The sequence below is a fragment of the Macrobrachium rosenbergii genome, chromosome 42 (assembly GCF_040412425.1).
Source record: "Macrobrachium rosenbergii isolate ZJJX-2024 chromosome 42, ASM4041242v1, whole genome shotgun sequence".
NCBI classification, from domain to species: domain Eukaryota; kingdom Metazoa; phylum Arthropoda; class Malacostraca; order Decapoda; family Palaemonidae; genus Macrobrachium; species Macrobrachium rosenbergii.
In genome coordinates this window covers 51365481-51371668 of record NC_089782.1, presented here as the reverse complement: position 1 = coordinate 51371668, position 6188 = coordinate 51365481, and positions in this window count along the sequence as shown.

Below are 6188 nucleotides of genomic sequence, written 5' to 3'. Positions count from 1 at the left end.
AGCAGAGTGCTAGCTGAGAACGGTACCCACCCGTCCAATGATGAATTGAGGAATTTGTGAATCTCGAGTCACGCTCGAGTGACCCTTGGACAGGAACCTTTCACCTGTCTTGGAGTTTAATTCTGATGAATATCTTGAGGGTAAAATCCCACTTCTGCTGAACAGCGCCGATATTTGGTAGGGATTCTTCTAGTGATAAAATCCTTGGGATTATAAGGATTACTGCAGGAATATTTTATTTTTTAATTTATTCTTATATTTACCCGCTTCCTGGGTACAATATGACGCTTCCATAGTCAGTAGGCTCAATGTTACAACACGAGATCCAAGGAATAAGATCAAATGATCCTTATAGAACCGAAAACCTGACAAATGTCTCACATAAACTCTTTAATAACAAACAAAAAACTCCTTGACTCCTTGTCTTGTTGTGAAAATTACTTGCTTAATGGAAGTATTACAAATTATGCATGCCAATACCACATAACACCTGTATATGTAATGGAACATGAAGTATCACAATACCTTAAGCCTACATTTAATCACCTACGCCGGATATACAGCCAAACTGCCCGTAATCCATACACATGTACCCAGAAAGGTCACACTCACGGTGTAATAGTTGGGGCTTTGGAGCGAAATGAGTGCCAGACCTCCCACCTCAATGCGGTCACATTGCTCCCTTCAAATGTAAACACAGGTCCAACTTATTCGCAGGCACATTGCTTACTAATGGCGGCAGCTGGTCAGCAGGTCCTATGAACTCTTAGAAAACTCAAGTGTAACTGACTTTGGTATACGTAGACAATAACTTGGTACAGCAACAAATAATGAATAATTTAAGAAAAATATACAAAAATTTTTATTCCTATAAGCTGTATACATTTTGCAAAACACAATAATAAATAAATAAGCAACCAATAGTACAATAATATGCCCAATAAACTGTCGCGCTATCCAATAATAACTTGGCATTATCCCATTGATGACACACATTTCTCATTTAATATTTGTAAGATACGAGATTTTCCGCTAAAAAAAAGACAATGGAAAAACTGTCTTCTTTTTCATTTCGAAGCCAGTAATAAAGGTAATATTAAAAATAAAAGGTTAATATGACTGAGAATTATTTTATTATTTTAAAATGACATCCCCTTAACAAAAGAAAGTAAGGAAAATAACGCCTGACAGTTGTCAAATTTAGTAATCGCACTGGGACCCTGGACCGTCTTTTGGAACCGGCTGGTGTCCAGTCCGATGTCCCTGAAGACGGCGTGGCACTTGCTGACGTATTCGTCCTCAAGTTCTGGCGTCCGGGAGAAGATGAAGGCGAAGTCCGAGAAGTAACTGGAGGAGTAGTCCATGCAGGAGTAGAGACAAGCGTAGTTCTCGTAGTCGGTGTCGAGGATCACCAAAGGAGCGGCGAATGCTGCAGAGAAATAATACAGAATTAATGCGTTAATTAACAAGTGTATGAGAGAAAACAGCGAGTAATTTCGGTATATTACTGATAGAAAAAATTACTTTGATAAATTTAAGAAAAAAGTTTTAGCCTCGTAGAAATATATTAGAGAACAATAAGGAATGCTGCAAAATCCCAATACTTACAATGGCCCTCGAAGTCGACCATGAAATGAGGATCCCCGAGGGGCATTGGGTAGATCTCTCCTTGTCTCTGCTGCTTCTCCCCGCTGTAGTTGACGCCCGAAGTGCTGACTTTGTATCCCTCTCCGTCTAAGACACACAACGAGAGACAAAGGCCAAGTGATGAACTTCCTTCTATAAAATGATATTCATAAGCAACATTTCATTCATCTAACTGTAGACTGCAAGAGAGAGAGAGAGAGAAAGAATCAAAGTACTTACCAAAATTGTATTGTATGCGGACACATTTTTCCAGGGGTTGATATTCGTTCTTTGTGAGAGCATGCTGGAACCAGACTCCTCCGAACTGGAAAGATTTAATATTATTTTGCCTCCTCAACAATGAAATAGTGAAACTGGAAATTTATTGCATGATTATTAACTTCATGTTAATGAAGATCTAAACAACAAAAAGTATAGCTTTTTGTATGAGGAGAAAGAAAGATAGATATATAATTAAAGAGAGAGAGAGAAATTGCAGTACCTCGGAGTGTCTAGGAATCTGCTCCTTCCACAGTTTGACTTCATCGACAGCAGGACATTTCCCTTTAACGACGAAGTCGGGGATTTTGTCTGCGGCAACAGACGCCATAACCACAGACAGAGCCACAAGGAACGTCTTCATTTTGTCAGCGAAGGAAAAGGGTTTGATGGGAAAGGACACCCACCATGTGCTTTTATACTGCCGAGAACGATCTTGGTGGCGTCATTCCAGCCAGTGGTCGAAGCGGGTTTTTGCTTCGATCGTAATGCGTCCGTGATCTTGACGTCATACAACTAACTTAGAAGTAAATTTCAAATGTCCTTTCTCGCCTTTAATTCCTAGCACTCACTCTTTTAAGAACTGTAATCTTCTTCTGATACTTGGCAATTATTCTTTTGTTTTTTTGCTGTTGTTGTACATCAAAGATAACATACCGGCAATATATTCAATGTGACTTAAGTGTGAAGAAAAAAAGTGTGTCCTCGCAAGACAATGCACTCTAAGGATGTTTCAGGAAGAGGAAAATGGAGTAAAATTAGAAGCGACGAAAAGGCGAACCAGAATTCCCGCTTTGGTTCATGAGATCGTATATAAGAGGCGGGGATCACAGATTCGGGCAGAGAAACAATCGCTCACTCAGAGACATGTTAGGTCTTGGTCTCTTCGCCTTCGGTCTCGTGGCTTCGGTCTCCTGTGCAGGAGGCTTGCCCGGCTTCCTGCTGGAGGGAAAATGTGCAGATGTTTCCCTCCAGTCCAACTTCGATGCTCGCAGGGTGAGTAATTATCCTCTTCTCTAGACAAATCGACCAAATTCATATATTCGCACGAAAGTCATGAATCTGAAAAAATTCCTTTATAAACTAAACCAATGTTTGTAAAAGGATATTAACGTCTTGAAGGTAGGTTATAAGGAAGACTTTCTTATCAATTGTTTTTAACGAAATTTATCTGATGGGCATAACAAACAATTAATGCTTCTTCACCATAGCTTTTTTAGTTATACAATTATGCCAAAGCTTTCTTTTTTTAAGCAAAACTATAGAAAACCAGTTCCCCTGAACTCCAGGTAAATTATTTTCATCAAGATGAAGTTTTTCGGATCTATGGAAGCATGAAAAGCAAAAATGGGAAGATGAGAGATAACAGACATAATTATTTGAATCTCCAGTACGCAGGTCGCTGGTTCATGACGGAGATTATCGAGAACCCTTACATGCCAATGAAGAAATGCATCAGTTCCAAGTACGACCTCGACGAAAGGGAAGACGGTTTTCAAGTGACAACTTCAGGACTGGACGCCAATGGCGAACACGAATCCCTCCGGGAAAGATCTACCACACAAGCAGATTCCCAAGGGCCACTTGCATCTCGATTTCCCTGGTGGTAAGTTACTCTGTTTTGAACAAGTCAGACGAAAATGAAATATCAAAAACAAATCTTGTTCCTTTTCATGCTATCAAATTACCTTGAATTGAATCAAGATTATATGGTAAATATTCCGTTTCCTTACAGTTATCGGCAGCCCATACAAAGTGATTGAGACCGACTATGAAAGCTACTCCTGCGTGTATTCCTGCATCGACTGGAGTGGATACAAGACCGAGTTCGGCTTCGTCTTCTCCAGGAAGCCCGAGAACTGGGGAGATGCCACTAAGAAGTGCGCCTCAGTCTTCGAGGAGAATGGCGTCGACTTCAATAACTTCGTTGCTGTGCCTCAGTCCGATTGTGACCACTGATAGTAGAATCACCAGTTAATTACAGAATGAACTTTTTCTTCCTTTTAATCCCTTAATACGTTTTTTACTCTGTTGTCTTATTCTTGTGCTTCCTTTCTTTTGTTTTTGTTTGCATCTGTACATGAAGTAACTAAAATACATAATTTTCTTTAAAAATGCTGATTTTAATTATTTTTAATAGAGTGCACCAACTTTCCCATGAAGGTTACTTACCTTGGCATTTAAAGTTTCTTGAGACGAGTCATAAACGTCGGCATTTTGCTAGACGTAGCATTACTTTCGATACATGATTTCAAGCAACTGGATTTTAAGCAGTTGTCCTGTTCTGTAACTCGTCTTAATTAAATTTTCACTTAGTGTTCCTGACCTTACTTTCATTGAAGGTATCATTTATGGAAGAGGTAAAAGACAAATCACCTACAGTGTAAAAAGATAATGAGCATGTTACAGTAATTTGATTTTTACTTTAGGTCATGTAGCAGTTTTGACCATTAATAGAAAGTGTTCAATGGAATTTTTTTTTCTTTATTTATCAGATTTTCAATGTATCTGTGTATGAAACTATGGATTTTCAGTAATCTCTCAATGATCTTAATGGGATGTCACTAGGTATATATTTTAACGATGTAGAAGAGAAATCATACAGTATTACTAATGAGCTTTTTCAGTATGCTAGGTAATCCTTGTCGATGGCTCTTTTTTCAGAGCCTTGAGTCCTGGGTACACGTTAACAGTGCCTCCTGCGGTGATTGCTCTCAAAACTTTGCATATTGATATGCTTTATTAGTAACTATATGGTTTTTGGTTCCTAACTTTAAATTTTAGACATACCTTATCAATACCTCTTCCATTTTTCTGCTTTCAAAACTTTGTCTGCACATTAAACCGTATTGATGGTCCTTTTCCAGGCATCAGAATTTCGTATTCTGCGTATACTCTATCAATGACTCCTCTTTTTGACCTTTAGAAGACTAATAACTTAAATCTTTTCAGCCATTAGCCTTTTCTTTAAAGATCTGGAATAATAATATAGAAAATTTAGTGCATGATTACAAGAATGTACTTAATAGTGCCAGTCAGGATAAAAAAAAGTATCATTGTTAATGCTGTATTAGGGAGAAGAGAGAGAAAGAGGAATTGAAGTTCCGCAGCACGTCTGGGCAGCTGCTCCTTCCACAGTTTGACCTCATCGACGGCAGGACATTTTTCTTTAACGACGGAGTCGGGGACTTTGTCTGCGGCCACAGACGCCACAGTTGCCGTGACAGCCACAGACAGAGCCAGAAGGAACGCTCTTATTTTGTCAGCCAAAGAGAAGGGTTTGATGGGAAAGTACAGTGACAATTTGATTTTAGCGATAAAGAAGAAATTTTGCTACCGTCAGGTGACCCGTCAACACAGCGGGCTTTCGCTGAAGGTCCGTGAGACTGATGTTAGCACAACTTACAACAGAGATAATGTTGGAAAATACCACAATCAAGTTTCAATCTCAATCGTTTGATTCTTTATAGACCTATAATAATTGAACACCTATTTTTCTTCAGTACATTGTGTCAGAAAATAGTTGCCTACTTTGTAATTAATTATAAACATCACAAAAAGATCCAAAGCAAAAAAAAATTGAAAGAATTCCACTTCAGCAACAGGAAAGCCCTGAAAATTCAGTAATAAAGTAACAAAGGTATGAGTCCTTCGCTTCATGCGATGCTATATTAAGATGAGGATTACAGGGGAACAGTTTGAGTTGCTCCTCCAAGAATGAAGTTGAGTCTAAAGTCCCTGCTTTCGTCTTGTGACCTCTGTCTCTTGTGCAGGAGGTTTTCCTGATTTCCTGATTCCTGGCAAATGTGCTGATGTTTCTCTCCGACCAAAATTCTAGAGAAGGATGTAGGTGGATTCCACTCTAGAAGTTACAGGAGAGGAGACTGAATTACACAAGAAAATAATAGAATTTAGCCAGACCCACATGTTCACTTGTTAACTCTGTGTTCACTCAAGTCATTCTCATGCTTTTACCTTTGACATCAAATGTCCTGCGGACAAGATGGAGCAGGTAAATGTGAATTGAGGGTAGTAGGATTCATTCACTTAGTGAAGAGCATGACTGACCATATGACCATTTTTAATTGATCAAGTAGCGTAAAAGCTCCCTCTCTCTTTCATTGTCTAATATATATATATATATATATATATATATATATATATATATATATATATATATATATATATATATATATATATATATATATATATATATATATATATATACAGATTCAAACATTTTTTAGAAATTAACTGTGTTTTGGACTAACTCAGAAAAAGGG